Genomic DNA, 20,616 nt, shown 5'->3' on the forward strand with positions numbered 1-20,616 from the left:
AATTCACAAAGGCAACCAAGAACCAAAAAAAAAAACCCAAACAAACAAACAAAAAAAACCAAACCAACAGAAAAAGCACATTCAAACCATCTTCTGTCTATTTTCAACCGTGGGGCTTTGACTTGCATCCCAGCCCTCACTTGCTTCTCTACAACACATAAATACCTAAAATAGCCCCAGCAGCTCCACTGAACACAAAGCATTCTGATTTTAAAACAGAACGTACTGGGGCAGCTCAATTCCTCCGCTTTCAGAAGCTGCATTCCCTGCCAGTTACAGAAGGACACCGATATTCAGGCAGCAGGTTGCAAGGCGTGACATCTGGATAGACACAAGCGTACTACATAATCTCCCAAAACATTTATAGGCTTAACAGCCTGCTCAGCAAAGGAAGCCCAGTAACCGTACCCTGCGTTACCACAGACGTTCCGGTAAGAATGAGAAAGTCGTGACAGTACCTTGCACACCACTAACACCAGGTGCTTCTATTCCAGTTTCTACTCACGTAAAGAATTACAAGTTCTTCTTTCAGAAGAGTGTTGGAAATTGGTTTCAGAATTTCACAAAAATCAAACAGCTTTCAGCTTACGCTTTGCCCAAGGATGAACAAAGCCCTCGCTGAGACACGAGCTGGTAAAATATTGCATCCAAAATCAGTCTGAAAGACTGCATGCAGGAGTCTCCCAACCTCGGATTTTTTGTTTTTACCCCTTTTTTTCTAGAAGGAAGATTTAAAAAAAGCTGCAAATAGTGTCAGAATCCCATGCATAGCTTTTAATATTGTAATCCATCATACCAAACTACAAAAAATTATCTGATACCTCCAGTTATGGATAATTAATATTTTCTCTTTTTTGGGGAGAGCTGGCAGGCATTGCTGCAATCCCCAAGACGACAGCAAAATGATATTCTCACATGAGAAAACACAATTAACACTGGCAAGAAGTTTTAAATGAACCTTCCTGTTTCTCTGGCCAGTACAGGAACATGCAGGAAAAAGCCCAAGTTTTTAGCTATCTAAAATTCAATTATTCTTTAAAACACATAAAGGGTATTTTTCTACTACATGGAGAACCTTTAGAAACTGCAATGATTTGACAGCCTGAAATCCTAACTAATCAAATATAAACACAATTTTAATGAAGCAGTTTCAAGGAAACAACTTATAGCAATGAATAGTATTTCTCATTAAAACAGCAGTTAGATTTTTAATCATTCTTTCCCTTCACTTTAGAACTAAAAATTATAAATACTAATGAAAGCAATTTGAAGACGTAGTCATTCTTTACCATCTTCACAGCCACAGAGCTACCTCATACCTCACATCCTTGAAGCTCCCCCAGATCACCTTCTTTAGGTCTTCAGACTCACTTCCATCAATACCTTAGGATTCCAAAACTGCCAAGACACAGATCACGTTTTGTCCTTCAATCCCACCAAATCAACACACACTACAGTTCTTTTCTTTCTAAATCTGAGACAACAGGCAAAAACATCATTTTCAACAATCCCCAAGCTAAAAACACTCAGAAAGAAAAGAATTTCAAAGCAAATTTACCTGAATATTCCAGTCAGTACGAAATCTCTGAGCTCTTGGTATCAACCAATACAGATTCAGCCTGCCCACAAGCAAAACAAGGTTCAAACTTATGAACATGTTCCCAATGCCAGCTGACCCACAGCAGCATTTATACGCACACTGTAAGACTACACTGACTTGGAGATACAGGGATTACTTCTGACCACCAACACGAAGGGCTGTACTTATTTGCATAACCTTGCATTTCTCTTAGGGTTGCAGCCATGGATAATTACCACCGCTGGGCTTACAAGGCTAACCTACCTGTTAATCCAAAGACAGGTCTTCTGGAAGGAAGGCTATTTTAAACTGGCTACAGTTACTTGCATCCACTTTCACAGGACTTAAATCTTGCTACATAACTGAAGAATTTGCTCAACAACTGCTTTCTCAAGCACTTTTCTCCTGTGTCCTCTGCTTTCCCACTCACCTTCCAATGAACTGTAATTTCAATAACCAGTCAGTGTGTAACATTTTGTGGCAGGGTCCTTATTTAATAACTAAATAACCTACGTTTAGGACAGCAATAAAAATCCAAGATAGAATTTAGATTTACTTCCAAGACACACTACAGCTTACACTTCCATAGCATCCCTGTAGATGTATTTTTGCTTACACTTAATCTTCTGGGCAGTTGCATACAGTATCCCAGTGATGCTGTGCAAAAGACACAGGTAGTGCACCAGGTCTTGGCTGCATCCAGATGGCAGATGAACATTCTGAAGTCATTACTTTCCCACTGGGCTCAAAGAAGAACCAGCCCTGGGTGCCTAAGACCATACTGGGGAAAGCAAGCCTCTTCCTTTCCACCCAGTATGCTCAAGGTTTCAAATGCAGTCTTCCATGCAATCAGAAACATTGCATTATATTTCAAGAATCTGACATCACAGCACATGCTGTGCCACTTCAGTAAACCTAATAAATACATTCAATACAAATAAATAGATGCACAATTTATTCACTGTAAAGAACAAAACTTAACAGGCCAACTGTTAAGAAAACATCAATAAAATATCTGATCTTAAAGTCCCCTTCCAAAGTATTTTTTTTAGAATGTGTGACTTCCTTAGAAGGCTTCAGCATCAAGAGATGGCTGAAGTCTTCTGGTGCTTCACTAAGAATGTGATATTCTGCTAGAAAACCTATTCTGGAAAGTTGGCAGTTTTGTCCTAAGAAGCCTTACTCAGAAACTCACGTTGATTTGGGCATTTCAAGTAAAGGTGCTGCTAGCAGCCAGCCCAGTGCTTTTAAAAGCCTCTTAACATTCTGCTGAACTACCAGTTGGCTCAGTTGCCTATGGATTCTGTGTATGTTTCTGTTCGGTGAGAAACAAATCCAGGCACACAAATCCCTAGCACACAGACACCCTGGGAAGAAATAATACATTGAGATCCTGTGCTAAATAGAAGAATAGGGGCTTGGGGGTATTTTTGTTTTTTACAGTGACCTTGACTAATACAAACTACAACATCAGCAGTGGGAAGAAAAAGACATTTTGAATGTACAATGCACTCTTTCCATTCTGAGGTGGCACTTTGAGCAATCAAGAGACTCCCTTTAAAAATTCCATCTTATTTTCAAGCATATTTTACGTTTAAAATCTCACTCGAGGTTATAGATATTTTTTCCCCAACATGAGCAGTAAAACACTGTAAAAAAAAACAAAAAAAAACCAACAATCCTACATACTGCCACAAACACAGGCATTAGAGACTCCAAAGAAGATTTGCCAAAGCATAATTCAACCACTTGAAAGCAGGATTTCTCTTTTCAACTTAGTGGTAACAAACCAGCGCTAAATGGACTTCTTGAAACAATACGGTCTGCCATATGGCTAAAAGTGGATATTAAAATTGAGAATATCAATTACCAATCCACTAATGCTGAGAGCCAAAATCCACGGACAGTAAGAATTTAATCCAATTCAGTGACTACAGCACGAGCCAAGCCTGACATACAGGAGACAAATCTACTGCTGTTCTCCCAGGCAGCGAGGAGCTCCACTTTCCTACTGCAGCAACTACAGAACTAAATAAATGCAATGCTTTCTCAGTATTCCTAACTAAAGCAGTAGGCATAAGAATCTGCAAAAGCAGCATCAGTTCCATATGAACTGCATCTCATTTCACACTGAGATTGAGAAACCACAACTCCTAAGAAGAAACAGTTAACACTGAGTTGTTTCCCACATGACCAAACCGAAGCCTCCGAGCACCATGACTTCCTGGTATGACGTACTGCAGTGACATCAGCCTGCTTCATTTCAAGAAAAAGCATCCTAAAAACACAAGAAATATATAGCTACTATAATTAAACGATCTCAGAAGTAATTGCATTAATTGAAACATTTTCTTATTCTCAAGATATTAGTTTTAATTGTTCCAGTTTCAAGTTTTAATAGCTGTAGAATGCTTATTGTTGGATGATATTAAGAATATAGCTACACAAAATTCTACATTACTGCTTCATTAACCTGAAACTAAATTGTATTTGTTACTTACACGTAAAGATAAATTCTCATTAAGTCTAAATACAACATTTTCAGATTTCCATCTCCTAGGATTTACTGTGGAATCCTGGATTTGCACACTGTCAGAAATGCCATGGCAGGATGCCTGCTATGTACTGACCTAGCAGCTGTGCAAGGACCAGACTTGCATACATGTAATTTATCCTAAGATGAGATCTCACTTCCTTCTACCCTTTCCAATCCCATGCTGAAAGGCCAAAGTACTACTACCAAAAAAACCCACACAGTTAATTTCAAGTACATCAGCACCTTAGAAGTACCAAGCAATGGAACTACCAGTCTACTGGAGAAGCATTCTGATTAATATTTCATTCCTGACACACCACAGGAGCAATATGCATTTGGATGATTTCACCTTTCATTATTCCCCCCTAACAAACACCACCACAAAGGAACCAACCACACAACCCCCAGCTGCAAAGTGGGCCTTCTTTCTGTATGGAGGACAGCAGGGCTACGGCTGTTACAGTAAAGTAATAAACCACTGGTTTATATACCAAGTCAAAGATAAACACTACTAGGAAGCTTGATGTTACCAAGGGTTTGGAGGTCATCTGAATCCAGGAGACAAAACAGACATTTCTTCTTTTTTCCTACTGGGTTCTGTATTATTTTAAGCCTGAGCCCAGTATATACATTCTTTGGGCAGCCTGGTCTGGTGGTTGGCAACCCTGCACATAGCAGGGGGGCTGAAACTAGATGATCATTCTGGTCCTTTCCAACCCAGGCCATTCTAGGATTCTATACCAAATACTAACCAAGCTATTTTATTTAGGTTGCCAAAGTTAAGAAGCTTGGAAGCATGCTGAAATCTCACCAAAATTATCAACTGAAAGTCCTTAAAAAATTTCAAAACTATAATTTCATAAATCTCTATAATATCTTACAATACAGTATCTCAGAGACACAGAATTGTTTTAGTATCTCTGTAGCCTTTCTTGCTCTTAAGAATAAAAATAAGAACATACATACAGAAGTATGGCAACAAATTTGGGCCAAAAACAGCCTAAAAAGCCTCCGCCCACCACGAGCACTGAGTGAGGTGGGAGATTTCTACGTTGCATGAAGGGAACCGCCTGCAGGAGACCTGGTTGTTACCTGGCCAGCAGCACTCAGCAGCAGCACACTGCCCTGGCAGGAAAGCCTTTGCATACCTGTCTTCTAGGTTTAAAATACCATTTTTTCAGCAACAGGCTTAGGAAAAATAAAGAACATTTTGATGGTATTAAGCAGGCACTGCAAGGTTAAAAAAAAAAACCAACCAAATAAAAAAACACAACAGAACAACAAAAACCTCAAAATTGTGTCACCTCTTTGTCCACAAACAGCCGATGCGAACATTTCACTAAAACTATTTACTCCTCCCACCCAGTTCCTATCTGGAAAGGCTCACAAAAATGAAAAAAATAAAACAAAAACTCACCGATTTCTTGCAATAATCTCCCAAATGCTCCTCCTACCCTCACCCCTCAAAAAAAAGAAGCAAACAAACCGAACGAGAAAGTAAATCTAAATACAATTACGAAATAAGATCGAGTTTGGCCAAGCTGTGGTGAGGAGGAGTTGAAAAATGAGAGCTGCCTTGCTGCAAACGCCATCTTGTTGCAGCTACTGGGCCCAGGCACAGAAAGATCCATTCATTCACGGCGAGAAGAAAATCAAACACACACCCTGGTTAATCGGCAGCCACCAAAACAACCACACTATTATCGTCCCTTCTCTTTCTCCTCTCCTAAGGCACACAGGGGGGAAAAGTCCCTTAAGATGTCACGTTTCAAACAAATTGAGAGCTGAAGAGCGTCTGCGTTTTCTGTATGCCTTTCACACACATCGGCAGCGTTTTGTCTCGATGCACACATCCTTGTGGCTGGCAGATCAGCTTAAAATACGGGATAAGTCTCACGATTAGGGGCAGTAAAACCTTTGATTTTCTGCTCTTCCATCGCCTCTCCCAGCTGAGCCACCAATTCCCCAGAGCTGTCCCCAGGACCCCTCGCATTCAATCCTTTCCTCCTATTTTCTGCTGTGGGGACAATGCATAATAACGTGGCATAAGGATGCCTTATTTTAAACCAGTCCCACCTCTGACTGGAGAATAATACAAAACATCACATTTGTTAATATTCCAGATCTCCTTTGGGAATAATAAATTGACATCTTTTATATCATTCTGATTTCCTTCTAGATAAGATTATTTCTTTAATTAAAACGGCTTTTTTTTTTTTTTTTTTTTTTTTTTGTTAAATGTACTTCACACCATCAGGAGAATTTCACACAAAGCTGTAGAAATAACAATCCTCTCATTTAAAAACCCTATTAGACGGGTTAAAAAGACGACGAAACAAATAAAGAATCAAAACCACCTCGATAATAATAAACCGGGAGCAGAAACGGCACTCTTAACATCTTCAAGGAGAAAAAGCTCCTTTTTCCTCTCGCAGGAAACACCCTCCATGATCTTCCTGACGGCTGCTACAGGCACAGCGATATGCAGAGCGGGGGGACGACGACGTGCCAACAAAACGCATCCTCGTTCCCATTTTAACGGGAACAAAACGTTTTCTGCCCGTCCCCCCCCGTCCCCCCCCCCAAAAGGACCCCACACGCAGGGCTGGAGCCGTCTCACCCCTCGTGTGCCTCACCCTCCTCTCTCCGTCAGCTTTCCACCATTACAGCAGCCACACCACAGCTCCTTTTTCTTCACTTTCTCTCCCAGCGTTCCTCCCTCCGGTTCGATTCCTCTGGAAACTCACCGTTCCCCACCTCCAGCCCCTCTAACACAAGGCGCTACGGCCCTAACGACCATTAAAAATGGAACCCCGCAAAAATCCCAAGCTCCCCTCCCTTGGTGCCACCCCCACCTTCTTTTTTTTTTTTTTTTTTTTTTTTCTTTCTTTATTTTTTCCACCTCCTCCTCTCCCAGCTCCAAACACGCTTCTTTTTTAGGGGAGGCTCGAAGGGCGGTGGGGGGGGGGGGGGGTCGTTCCACCCCGCCATGCTGAGGGCGCCACGCCGCCCTTCCCGCCCAGAGCTGAGGAGACGGCAGAAGGGGCGAGCAGGAGAGGGGAGAGAGAGGCGGAAAACGGGAGGAAGGAGGGAAAAGAGAAGTGCGGCAGCAATGGGGAAGAACGGGGGGAGGGGAGCGGGGTGGAAGGGCGCAGCCACGCAGAGGAAGAAGGAACCAGGGATGGAGCGGAGTGCTGAGGGAAGATGGCCTCAGGGTGGGGCCGCGCTGAGGACAGGGGGCTCGGCGAGCCCCGCAGGGGAGAGAGGAACGCCAAAAGGCTGCTGTGCGGCCGTGCCGCCCCGCCCGCCGCCCTTTCTGCCCCCTCACACGGTTACCTGCCCTTCCGGCCGCTGCTCATCAACAGGGCCGCTCCGGCCGTCGCCCGCGGCTCCTGCCCGCGTCCCCGCCGGCCTGAGGTGGGGAAGGGGCGGCGGCGGCGGAGGGGAGGGGGAAGCCGCCCGCGCTGCGCTCCTGAGGCAGCGGCTCGGGCCGGGGCGTAGACTCGGAAGGAGCGACGGAGCGGGGCGGGAGTGCTAGCAGGTCTCGGCTCCTCCTCGTACACTCGGGCCCCGTTCAGCTCCCCGCAGCCATCGGGAAGCGAGAGCCTGGGCGCGGTTAACCTCCCCCCCCCTCCGCCCCGCCCGTGACTGCCCGGCCGGGAAACCCCGGCTCGGCTCGGCTCCCCGCTCCGCCCCGCTGCCGGCCCCCGGCCCCGCCCTCTCCGCTCCGCTCCCCCACGGGCGGTGGCGATTAGGGTTGCTGCGCCTCGGGCCTCGCCGCCTCGACGGCGGCCGCCGCTGCTCGGGCGGGAAAGGCGCGCCTGCGCCCCTCAGGCGCGCGCTGCGATGCGGCGCTCAGTCGGGCAGCGCTCGGTCAGTCGGGCGGCGGCCGCGCGGAAGGCTCTACTGACAGGAAGGGGCGATTCGAACGACTGCCGGCCTCCTCCCGCCCGCCTCGCTCTGGTTCCTCCCCGTAGCGCGAACAAAGGGCGCGGGCGGGTTTCGCTTTCTGCCCCTCCGCGCCATGCTGCCGCGCCCAGGCCGCCCCTCACGGCTCCGCGTTTAGGAGCCGGCCTGAGGCAAACGGGGTGTGTAAACGGCGGGAAATCGGAGCAAAAACAGGGCTGTTTTGTTTTTGTTTTGTTTTGTTTTGTTTTGAAGCGGAGAGAACAGTGTTTGAAGGAACGGCAGATACCGTTTTACTGCTGTTAAAAGGACATTGAGTGTAAGAGTTGGCGGCTGTTAAGCATAATGGCGGGGGAAGGGGCTCGGAAAGGCGCCTGGGAAGCAGTGAACCCCCGTTGTGTCACAGTATTTCCCTCAGAGATTTCAGAATGTGGTACAGCACATTCAGCTTACAACTTCCTGGTTTTTATTATCTATTATTTATGAATTCATATCAGAAAGGTTTTTTTGCGTGGCTAAAATCCTCAGGGTTTGTTTCTTCCCCCATTTTCATATTCCTCCCACGAACGCCCATCTCTCTGTAAGGCATTGCAGAAAAGAGCAAGTAAAAAAAAACCAAAACCACCACAAAAACAAAACCAAAAAAATCCAATTTCTGTGTTACAGAGCAGACTTCCCCCAGCCTAGGCAGGAGAGATATTCACAAGATGGAATCACAACAGCACTCACACATTTAAACTTCATTACTTATTGATGAAAAGTGAGTACGCATTGCATCTTTTTTTTTTTTTTTTTCCTATCAAGCACATCTATATCTCTTTTTTCCCCCATATTTGTTTATACTTTGTGAAGTTGAGCAGTGAGGAGATAGCCTTGCTGCCTGAGCAAATTTGAACTTCTACTTGCCATCACGTTTTTGGGGAAGGCGGGTGTGATTACCTGTAATTAGTGAGAGGTTTGTCAATTAACTGTAAGGAAGTGAGTGAGCTGTTATTCAGGGTGTCTGTTACGAATAACTGTCCGATCCTGGTGTGATTAAGCCTTTGTTTTATAATAATCAAATGCTTAAGTATGCCATGTGCTGAGCAAAGGCTCTAGTTCTTTGCCCTGAGATCTACAAAAGAAGAAAAATACTGAAATTAGAATAAAGGGCTCTCCAACTATAGCCCCAAATTGATGCTGTTCTATCACCACAGGAATATAACTTCTAATATATCCCCACAAATAATGGTGTGCATGGTGGCCAAGAATTAGCCCCTCACAACCTGCATACCAGAGGTTCCATAGGTTTTATGTCTATAAATGTTCCTGAGACTGGATAGAGATTGGTTTAGCATTCTGCAAAATATGGATTGAATTTAACTGCTTATGGAACGAGAAGTTACAGATGCTTTCAAAGTATTCTAGAGATTTCAAAAACAGTTACACACAACCCTGCTATATTTAAGTTTAAAAAAGAAACAAAGAAAGAAAGAAAGAAAAGTATAATACGTAAAGGATTCTTTAAAAGGCTTTGTTTTACCAAGAAAGATTTGTACGTGCTAGGAGAATTTGTGGAAATTTCAGGTAAAGCTGCGTGATCCAGAAGAAATCTGTGTAATGAGCAATAATGGAGTTCTGAAGTTCATAACTAAGAGTAAATCACATTTTCTGCCTTTGAGTGGTGACGTGGAAACATTATTAACTATAACATAATAAAATAATGTATTTCTTTCCCCATTGCACATACGTTATCGTACAAACGCTACTATTCTCCTTTATAATTCTCCTATATGCTTCTAGTAACAGCACAATTTGAATGCCTAAGTGTTTTCCCTTTTTAAATTAAAATACATATTCAGATCATATCCTATCCTAGAAATCTAGTGATTTTTGCACTACACTTTTTATGCATTCTCTGTCATGTCAGAGCTGAACAGAGTCTCTTGCCCCCAGGTTTGTACTATGCCAACTCTTTAAATCCATGCAATTTGGGTAAGGAATTGTGAAAGGCCAAATAGGTTTATACCTGCTGAGTGACAACTCGTTCTGTCACCACACCTATCCTTTTGTAAAAACACAGCTGTTGCAGTGGTGCCTGCTTCAGACCCAGAGATTTAATTATGTCTCATCTTCATGAAAACTTTGATTGACAACCAAGTTCTGCTACTGGTATGAGGAGAGCTTATGATGATTGGAAATGGTTGCTTACAGGGTGGAGGGTTGTTTGACACAGGGTGAATTTTTAATTTGGTTCTGTGGTTGGTTTCTTTTCCTGTAAATCCGACCAGACTGATCAGTTCTTCATTTTGAAGTTCCAGAAGAGAAACATTGCACAGCACAGTGTTTCATTCTGTTGTCTTCACACAGCCTTGTCCTGGATACCACTGTGCGTGCATTATATATGATTCAAAGTGAAAAAAAGTTTCAAATACTTATCAGTATTATTGAATGTGTGAATTTCTCTTTGGTACCACTTCAGCTACAAGCAGTATTTTTTACCTTTAAAATAAAAGCTAAAATTGGCTGGTAATACATTGATGACCAAATACATGTAATCAGCCAAAGAAATCTGCTTTTTAATGAATACAGCAAATTAAAATATCCAAAATAGATGGGAACTGTAACTCACAAGTTCACAAAATAGCTCACTTCTCATAGGAGCTTCCTTACATGCTAGGACTAGGCCTACTGAAGCAAAAATAGTGGTTTTCCTTAAGAAGCTTGATTTAGATCTAAAGAAAACCTCCTGTAAGCAGGTTGCTCCATAGTTCGCAGTTGCAAACTGTCTTCCAGCTTTTTCTCAATCATTTTTATATTAACCCCTTTACTGAGAGCATGCCAAATTAGGTAAGTCTTTAGGAAGATTCACTACTTTGTATGTTTTTTTTCAGTTGTTTCCAACTGAATGACAAAACTACTCGTCTGTCATAGTTGGTGTGTCACCAGGACACCTGTTTTTGCAGGCTGTTCTGTCATTCTAAACCTGCGTGTTTCAGCACACCACAGCACGCTGGTGAAGCCGTGAAAAATCATTGTTTCAAGCCATTTGTAGATCAGAAAAGAAGTAGTTAAAGCGTTCATCCCAGCACGCATTACTGTGAAACTTTCAAATGGAGAGCAATCGTGCCACACAGTTTCATATTTCTACCAACTCACAGGTTATCTGCTTACAGGATGTCTGCTTAAGGAGCTCCAGTATCTGCATACACATCAAACCTGCTTTCTGGCTTTCAGCCTCCAGGCTCTGCTTTCACTCTTACACGTATGTGACTGCTATCAACTGATAGAAACGAGGGTTACTGAGAGGCTTTAAAACATCAGTGAAATGCAGAGTTAGGAACCTTGACTGTCAAAAACCACCATGTTTCTTCCCTGATCTGAGATAGTCTTGAAACACATAAGAAGGATGGAGAATTTCCAAGGAATGGGAGTCCTGGGATGTTTCTTACACGCTGTTCTTTTCACATCACAGTCATCAGATCTGTAAAACTCTGTCTTCTGCCTGCAGGATGCTGTACCATGAAACAGGGGCCCAGGCAGCCGTGCGTCCTGCTCAGACATTCTGCTGCAGAGGTAATAACCTTGATTATGTACTTGACAGATTGTGTTAATGAAGTGCTTCAGGAGTCTCAGCTACACTCTGTCAAACATACAGCTCTGCCTTTAACACTAAAGAATTAGAAATAAAGAGCTGGAAGGGATAGCAGAGTTTTGAGTTCAGTAGATCACACGACAAGTAACCGTACCGTGTGATGTCCCTTGGAAGATGTGGAAACTCCATCTTAAAGTTAGTTAGTTTCCCTTTGCTAATCAAGTCCTCTTGTAAAGTGATTTGCCTTGCAAATTCTTACTGCATTGTTTAAAAACAGTAAAGTTATGATTTAATAATGCCACGATGCAGTATGCTTGGAAGAATTCATACTGGGTATCGATCAGTGTGACAGTTAAAAACAGTTGCTTTCCCTACACTTCAGCAATAAGAAATCTTGTCCAAAAGCAGAAAGGACAGATATCACATAGTCCTGAGAGATGTTCTTGTTAAACAAGAAGAGCAAGGACATAACTTGGTCCCCAAAGCATTACTGAAGTACAAGTTTTATTTGCAAGTGAAATCGCATTGCGTACTGTTTATAAATGTATTATATTCATGTTTTACTGAATATTTTGTCAGCATTTTTAGGAATTTCTTAGAATCTAACACAATTTTGCATTAGAACAGAATTGTTACTGCATTATTATAATCAGAACATACACACTGTATGAATAAACGTACTGCGTGATTCTTAAAACTTCAGACACTTCTGGACTCTGAAAGTATAACCATCACCAATCAGGTATAAATTAGACTTCCTAGAGAAAGGGCAAAACTCAGCACCTATCAAAATTACAGAGCACCTCAGAGGGTATAAAAATACTTGAGAAGTGGTAAATATAGATATTTTTAGCCTACTTCTCCATTTGCTACTTCCTAGGTGAGTGTTTCTAATGGATTTACCCAAAATAACTCAGAAGAGCACCTCATATTCCAGAATCATGCTATCTCCCATTCCAGGGTATTTTGCCTGCATTTGTGTCCTTTGATTTCAGAACCGTGTACAAAAAATATATATATATGCAGAGATTCATAGAAAATGAAATGAAGCTGATACAGTGTTTGCATTCACTCTGAAATCCTTTGGGAAAAAGAAAATCCATGTCTGTGATCTAAGGAGAACAGCTGTGAAGGCCTGCACTATTCCTATAGATTTCATTCTGCTCCATCAGTGTGCATATTTATTATTGTGAATGTGATAAACAAATCAATATCAACAGTATATTCTAATTCTTGACAGAGCCAGAGTAAGTTACATGAGGCAGTACACACTGGTGAACATGTCCCAAAAGGCAGTATATGTTTTCTGGTTTTTTATTAATTCTGGTTGAGGCAGTTTTATTTCCAGCAGAAAACTCTGTTCAGTTCCTGTTGCCCTGTGACCCAGTTAAGGTCAATGCTTTATGCATCTCTGACTTCAAGAATCATAAAAAATTATTGCCTACTTCCTGGAGGTGACTGTTACATGTAGCATATCTTTCAGCATTTCCTAAGGCCAAAATATGTCACTACTCTTGTTTTAGACATAGGAAACTGATGCATATCCATGTAAAATTACTTAGCTGCTACTACCCAGCAGTTTGCAGAATGAAGTGAGAATGGTAGTGCTGCTTGAACCTGGATCTGGCATTCCTTGCAGTCAGTGCCATAATTCTGTACTGTGATACAATCTTACAGTGTGATCCAACTATGTAATTTTGCAACCTATATTTATACTTGTTCTACAAAGTAACAGAATTTGTCATCTGGGAGTAAGCTGTTCTGAATTTTCCTCTGCATTCAGCTTCCAACCTTGAAACATGTATGTGTGTCTCAAGGTTGGTCCAAACCCAGTTGTATACTTCCAAATTCCCTTCTTGTCTCTCCCCCTCTCTCCTTCCCCAGCCCCTTGCTGTTTGAACAAACCTATTTAGAGAGAGCAGAGAGAGCCAGAAGGATGGGGTAGGGTTTTTTGTGCTTGTTCTGTTTTTCATTCATATTCAAGTATGAATTATAAGGGGGGAGGGGGGAAGCTAAACTAATATCTTTAAGCTTAGAAGGCCATAACTCAGTTTCTTAGAAGTCCTTTGGAGCTGGAGCATGTCAAAAAGTCTGTAGAGCTGCCCTACCTTGGCAGATGGATATTTTTCAGTATCCTTAATAGCATGAAACAAACATAGCTGGTGTTGCACTGGTTTGAAACACAGCAAATATTGCTAGGAACAAAAGAGAGTATAGAAAATAAAACATATAGGATATATGAAAACAATTTTTTCCAAAAGTCTCTTGTCATATAACAAACATAGGCCCTTCAAAACTGAGGAAGATCTTAATTAGTAAGGGCACAGACATTAACAAACAAACAAGTGAAATTGTGTTCCTGTATGGATCCCTCTCCTGCAGCTAAAATAGCCACAAAGGGCATTGTTATTGTTCTGTTAAGATCAGGTTCTACAGTGTATCTATAGATATAAGCATACATGCAACCAACTCCACACCTCTGTGTCTTCCTTTACGTAAATGATCTTTTCAGTAACATTTCAGTAGCATTAATGCAGATGAAGCAGTTTGAGTAAAGGCTTACAGCCTAGTATTTTCCCCTTTAAAGGGACTTTCCTCAAGGGAATAATTGTCTCATTGGGCAACTAGGAGAAAAACAACTGGTATCCTGGAGATGCTGGGGATTTAGGATCCACATTGAGAATTCAGCCTGGCTACTAAACTTTCCATGAGGTCAGATGCGTCAGATCTGCAGTGAAGTTTGCCTTTGGGAAATACCTTCAAGTACGAAAAAGAATTTGCTTATCTAGCTAACGTGTCAGATTCCTATAGAACATTCTTCTGTCCTTGACAGCAGTTCCATGAAGTGGGCTCAGGTGTCACAGTGAAGCAGCTTATCAAAGACTGGAATTATTGATCAGGGTGTTGCTTCTTAGAGAGCTCTATACCTTTTTCTCCATTGCTGCAGCTGCAGTAAAGCATCAGTGCTCCTGCAGACTCCAGAAAACAAAGCTGCATTCATAAGACAAAAATATTTGGAGTAAGGGACTTGTATTGCTGTCTTTGGGGAATCTATGCTTAGCCAAACAAAGCCTATCTGTGATACATGATAAGGCATGCTTAGAATTTCAGTAGAAATTCAGTAGTCATTCATTTAATTGCAAGAGATAATAAAATGAGTAGATTCAATAATGGTTACATCCTGTACTTCAAAAGTAAGCATTTATTTGGGAAAGGATGCTGGAATTGAGCAAATTACAGTCTGAAGAAGGAGGTAGGCTTCTATCATCCCTGTCAAGCAAAATTGGCAGCTGAGTTCCGCCAACCACTCAGTAAAAGATAAAAAATGTACGCAATCTTATTGTTTCAGAAACAGCTCCAGAAAAATCTGTGTGGATGTTATATAAGGTGTATAGAGCTTATTTATAGATTGCATGACAATTTGCCTGGCTGGCTGCTTACTGGCCCTAAGAGCTTTATGAACTGAAGATACAAAACAGGCAGGTCAGGAAATCAAGTTAGGAGAGAAGCAGTAAGAATCACTGGTCATCAGGTCCCAAGGTACGTGGGTTTGGGTGCATGTACTGTGCTACAGCAGTCTTGGGCAGGAAAACAGTGCATGGAAAACACAGAAGGAAAAGTTCATACTGAGTATATCAAACCACAGGCTGAGCAGGCTCAATGGTGTGTGATTCCAGGAGAAGTCCCTATTGCATTGCATTTCCTCACTCACTGCAAGAGAGAGAATTAGTATGAGAAATTCATGAAGATCACGGGAAGAGATGAAGCGGGGAAGCTTCTTTACAGAATTGAGTTGCATTAAAGCAAGCTAAAGGAGTTAAGTGTTATAATGCAGGACTCATATCAACTGTGCTATTCAGCTGCTGCTAAGAAAGAAGATTTGAAACAAAGGCTGGCTTTCTTCTATCTCTAAAAAATAACCTCCTTTGTACAGGAGTGTGAGCCTAACTTATAAAAAAGTAACTTTCTGCTGACCTCTAAATTCTGTTATAGTAAACATCCCAGATCTCAAACCAATCATCCAAACGAGATCCTGATTCTGCAAAACCTTTTCTTGTGAGCACCTGTTAGAGAAAGATGTGCTTATAAAATTCAGGTTTCCAAGCAACAAAACAAAACAAAACACACGTAAAGTGAAACATCTCTCAGGCCACTACCCAGGGGAACTGGTGGAAGCAGTTGCCTTATTAGTAAAGACTGATTTTCTGAAGCCAAGCGATGGTACGCCAAGGGTCCGGGAAAGATTTTGAGTTACTTGAACATATGACATGCCCTTTGTCTTAATAGAGCCATTATTTCACTGTGCCTGCCTGAATGCTTGGGCTGGTTGTGAAAACAATCAAACATAGAAGCTCTTAACCTGTAGTACCAGAATAAATCCTGTTAGAGAGAAGAAAGATGGGCACACGCTGCAGCTGTACTGCCCATAAAGTGGGCAACTTCAGTTATTCAGTGCTGGATAAGAAGGAACATGCATAGTTTATTTCTTCTCTAAAAAAGAAAAAAGTAAAGCACTAACATGACTTTCTCCTTTCATTCCACCTTCTCCCCAGTATCCATAATTCAGCTAAATACAAAACCCTGTGTTGAAAACCATTGAAGAAAGAAAATAATTTTGAAGTCATGACTTGTACTTCTTAAAGAAATTACTCTTTTGACAACACTTGTTGTAAAGATGAGGGATGTTTTGCTTTTTATATACAACGTAGACCTTTCCACACTATGCATTTCACAAGCACTATCCTAGCCTCTCCTCTGTGCTGTTGTTTACATATATATAACAGCAGCAGAACAATCTCAAGAACTGTTGGTGTTTCCAATTTTGAGGTTAAGCACCAAAGCCTCCAAGTAAGCGAAATCCCACCTGAACTTCAGTGAACCCTGAAGGGTTTAGAGCTAGAAAAACAAGCAAACAAACCAGGAAAACAGTACTATAGAATGCTGACATATCAATATGGTATCCATCAGCTAATGAAAAATACAAAAATAATATATGTTGACAATTTCAAATAAGTGAACTGCCTGCTTTGATTACCAGGTAGTATTTTAAAGAGTAGTTTTATTTTCTTTGATTTTAGTGTTTTAAAATAAGGGATGAAATTGTTTCATTTCTCAGTGTTTGTATCTTGGGCTTAATTTCTTAGTCATGTGCATTATGGGCTACCATTACAGCACACCTAAAAATAATTTAGCTTGCAAACTATTTTAAAAGAGCACCCAAAAGGGGGAAAAAAAAAAAGGACACCTTAAAAAAACAGCTTCAATCAGCAGCAGCTCATACTATTAGAAACCTAAAAAGCAAATGTATTTCACACCATTTCAAATGAGAGTTGATTTTTGCATTTCCATTTGTTGTTATCATTGGGTTAGTCGGTTCCACTTTTTCATCTCCCACAGTTCTATACTGGGGCTTTTAATCCTCACAGGAGTTCCCAAAACAAACAAGATCAAATGACAGATAAGTAAACAAACAATGAATGACACTTTGTGTTTTTGCACTGCCAAAATTAATGTTGGGGTCTAAGCTAAAAGCACGATGTTTACTGATGTGCGCTGGTCAGCAGATGCACAGCTAGATAGAATATCACCCTTTGGCGTTTGTTAGTGACCATACAGCTGCCTATTAATTATTAATCTGTTACTGTGAGTGTCTGGCTATGACTGAAGCTCAGTAGGTTCTCATACATATGCATGAGTAAGGGGGTGACATGGTATGGATTCTACATGCTCGCTGCTTCCCAAAACAGGCAATTGCATTTGGCACTGAGCTGAGTCCTCTGCTCATGCTTTCAGATTTCAGCTTTCTGCCGGTCTTGTGGAAGGCTGAGCATTGATAACACATCTCATAAGAAGGCTGTCAAATATGATTTACATGCACTGTTCTACTTTATCTATATGGACTGCGTTAGTTTATTTTCAATACCATGCTTGCTTAGCCTGAATAACAGCTGAAGTCAGGCCTGTGTACTTGCTTCTGCCTGCATACATAAAGCAATTGCAGAACTGGAAAGAGGTCTTAGGAACAGAGATTCAGGCAGGGCTGTGTGGTGGTAAAAGAGCTACAGCTCTTCCTGTCCTCCTCCTCTTGTGTCTGCTAGGAACAGCCTGCGTCCTGGATCACATGATGAGCAATTAGTTGCTCAGGCCTCTCCCCATGCTCTCACTGCAGCTGTGCTGGTGTCTGCTCTCGCTATGCTAGCAAAAGGTACTGAAGCAGGTGCTGATACTGTTCTTCTCCCCAGCACAACGTTGTGCTCTGGAAATCAGTTGGTGATAGAATAAGCCATGTTTGATAGAGCTTATTCTGTTCTGTAAATGCAGCATGCTGGTTTTTTTTTTATACTCAGAAATCATTCTTGTAGGGAATATATACGATGTATAAAGCACTGTAAAGCACTAGTAGCACAGCCTCACATCCCAGAGACGGCTCAGTAGGCAGACTTTAGAACTGAAAGCATTGTGAGCTACATCAATGTACTGCTCCACTTGACCTAGCACTGTGTAAGTGCTTCATACCACAGCTTTATTACCTCTGTGATCCTAGCAGGGATCTTCACGTGCACACATATACCACAAGGTAGTGCCAGTTTGTACAGACCTAGCTCAGAGGTTTTAATACTGCATCACACTTTCTGCATTGTCTTTCTCCTAGCATACTTAACGTGCACTTCCAGAGCTCAGCCATAATCCTGTTTGGATTGTTGATGGGGTTTCTTTGTTGTGTCTGCTCTTTTTTTGTACATTTTTGGTCTGAGGCTCAGACTGGCTGGGTCCTCAGCTTAGCAAGTTGATTTTAAAGGACACCAAAACTTAGGTAAAATCTAGGAGTTGAGATTAGCCTATTAAAAACAGTGACAGCTTCCATTTTGACCGATCCAGGTTTGGTTTTCATAGTTTTTCTTCCTCTGTATTTGTGGTATATTTCTATTACGGCTAAATACCCACTGTCGTCACTGAGATTTTCATAGAAGTGGGACTGAAGGACAAAAGTAGTTGCTTTTACCACTCTTCTATATTGTTTCTTTAAGGGACGAGGCTCATCTTTGTGGGCAATTACAAAGCGCAAGTCAACCATCAGGAATATTTCCAGGACCTTGTCATTAAGAACCACTTTGTCTTCCACACTGCCTTTCTTCAGCACTGTACATGAAGGTGTTGGGTGTAAATGCAAACCATTCTACAGTTATCTGTATTCACTCAGTACAGGAAAGGCTCAGATATCTTCCCTGCAGCTCTGCATGTAAAAAGGTAGAGGAAGGAAATCTGGAGAGGAAGCTGAACTTCCTGTGCCAGAGCTTTTATACTGGAGCCGTCCCTGAATTCAAAACAATGCAACAGCTTAAAATATGAATCACTAGAACTGCAGACATGCAGTACTGGATTACTTGCCAGAGAGAAAGATCCTTGTGCGTCCATGACTGCAAGCATGGATTTGTGTTCTTTGGATATCCCTACCAGAAGCAATCTGACTAGTTCTTGGACTTAGTAGTTGCCTCTTTCTTCTCCCACCCCACCTCCAGCCTGATAAGAAACTCCCTCTTTGTAGTTTCATTTCTCTCAATGTTATTTCGGATTTGTGAAGCAACTAATTTGGTCTTCTGGATTAATCATGAGCACAAGCTGAGTTACAACAGAAATGGGTACCAAATGGCCAGCTTACAGAATCAATTCTGAGCAGACAATTAGGGGAGGGAAAAAGTAAGAAGAGCTGTGGAAAACACAACTTTAAACTAAATGGCTATACATACACACTTACATTTTAGAATTACAAATGGATAAAAGATATCACGAAATTAATCCCATGAGTTCTCAAGTTATCCTAATCTTGAGCCCTATTACTTCATTATTGATTTGATGTTACTTAGCATCTCACTGGTTTGTAACGTGATGGAAAGCACAACAGCAGAGAAGAAGGTTCTAGGCTACAACAAGTGTGGGCTTGCTGAAATACAGCAGCCATGGGTGCAGAAACAAAGGAAAAGAAGCTACTTACCTTCAGAAGACCTCAGGTATACAGGAGCCTCCACTAGGATCCCCTTATGTACACTGCCAACCCTTAAAGGAGGGCTGGGAAGGGGTGGATTCTGGCTCCAGCCCTTCTGATCACTCAGTACATTGCATGCACCTGAGCTCCCCTGGGCTGCCTTCCCACCAGGTGCTCCATCACTGGTGCAAGCTTGACTCAGCCTTTTTGCTATGCTGGTTAAAGCACAGAGATTTTGGATTTTAAGTTTCACACGTGAAATAGAGAGATGCATTGGAAAAGAGAGAGGTAGGAATCAATAAGAAATTTAGGTTTATTTGTTTATTAATTAGGGCATGGCACCAAGCAATCATTTTCTGGTATTGCTAGCTATAATTCATGTAAGAAAATGAGGCCAATTTTTTTTTTAAACCAAAAAACAATCATTTTGCTTGAAAGCTGTGGGAACAAGGGCATGCTCTGATGAAACAGTTTTCTTGTGACAATGAGAGAATCTAGAGAGAAGAAGACTTCATTTTCAGGGCTAGAACAGTGTTATTCCTTATGTTCATTTTTTAATCCAGGTGATTTCCTGTATTTCTCTAACATAATCTCCCACAGGAGGGAATACCTGCATAGCATCTTCTACCCAGAAGCACCATGCAAAGCAATAGGTGGATTGTATTTATTTTCCTGCTTTCAAGCAGCTCATCTTTTTCTGATTAATCAGTTCACATACAAGCATCTCCTCTGCTCCTTTTCTGATTTAGTTTTGCCTGTTTTCTCACCACTGGGACACAAATCAGCACACTGAGCTGACCACTCTAATTACAAGCCTGTGCTGAACTCTCACTGTATGAGATGATGCAATGTCAGTCTAAGTAGCGCAATGAAAAGCATTGCATAGGTAGCATCAGCAGAGCATACAGCCTGCCAGCACGATGTGAGGGGTAAATAGGATGATTAGGAGTATCACTCACGTGATGCTTCTCATGGTTTGCTTTATGCAACTGTTTATTCTAGGCCTACATTCAGCACAAATATATTTAATGTCACAG

At 41.8% G+C, this 20,616-nt stretch overlaps 2 protein-coding genes across 3 annotated transcripts in view; one reads left to right on the forward strand and one right to left on the reverse strand.

Annotated features, from left to right (window-relative positions):
* GNB1 (G protein subunit beta 1) overlaps window positions 1–7,555 on the reverse strand; it is a 32,620-nt gene extending 25,065 nt beyond the window's left edge. The window contains exon 1 of one of the 2 annotated variants that reach the window (XM_042883169.1): window positions 7,452–7,554. The gene's annotated coding sequence lies outside the window, so the exon portion shown is untranslated. Of the gene's footprint in view, window positions 1–7,451 lie in introns of both variants that reach the window. The other variant, XM_042883170.1, reaches the window with a different exon arrangement.
* Window positions 7,556–8,693: 1,138 nt separating this feature from the next.
* Window positions 8,694–20,616, forward strand: part of GABRD (gamma-aminobutyric acid type A receptor subunit delta) — an 81,468-nt gene continuing 69,545 nt past the window's right edge. Inside the window, exons 1-2 of the mRNA XM_042883110.1 lie at window positions 8,694–8,781; window positions 11,512–11,576. The gene's annotated coding sequence lies outside the window, so the exon portion shown is untranslated. The remainder of the gene's footprint in view (window positions 8,782–11,511; window positions 11,577–20,616) is intronic.

This window comes from Lagopus leucura, unplaced genomic scaffold, assembly GCF_019238085.1.
Source record: "Lagopus leucura isolate 7727_CA_CO unplaced genomic scaffold, USGS_WTPT01 Super-Scaffold_100037, whole genome shotgun sequence".
In the NCBI taxonomy this organism is placed as follows: Eukaryota; Metazoa; Chordata; class Aves; order Galliformes; family Phasianidae; genus Lagopus; species Lagopus leucura.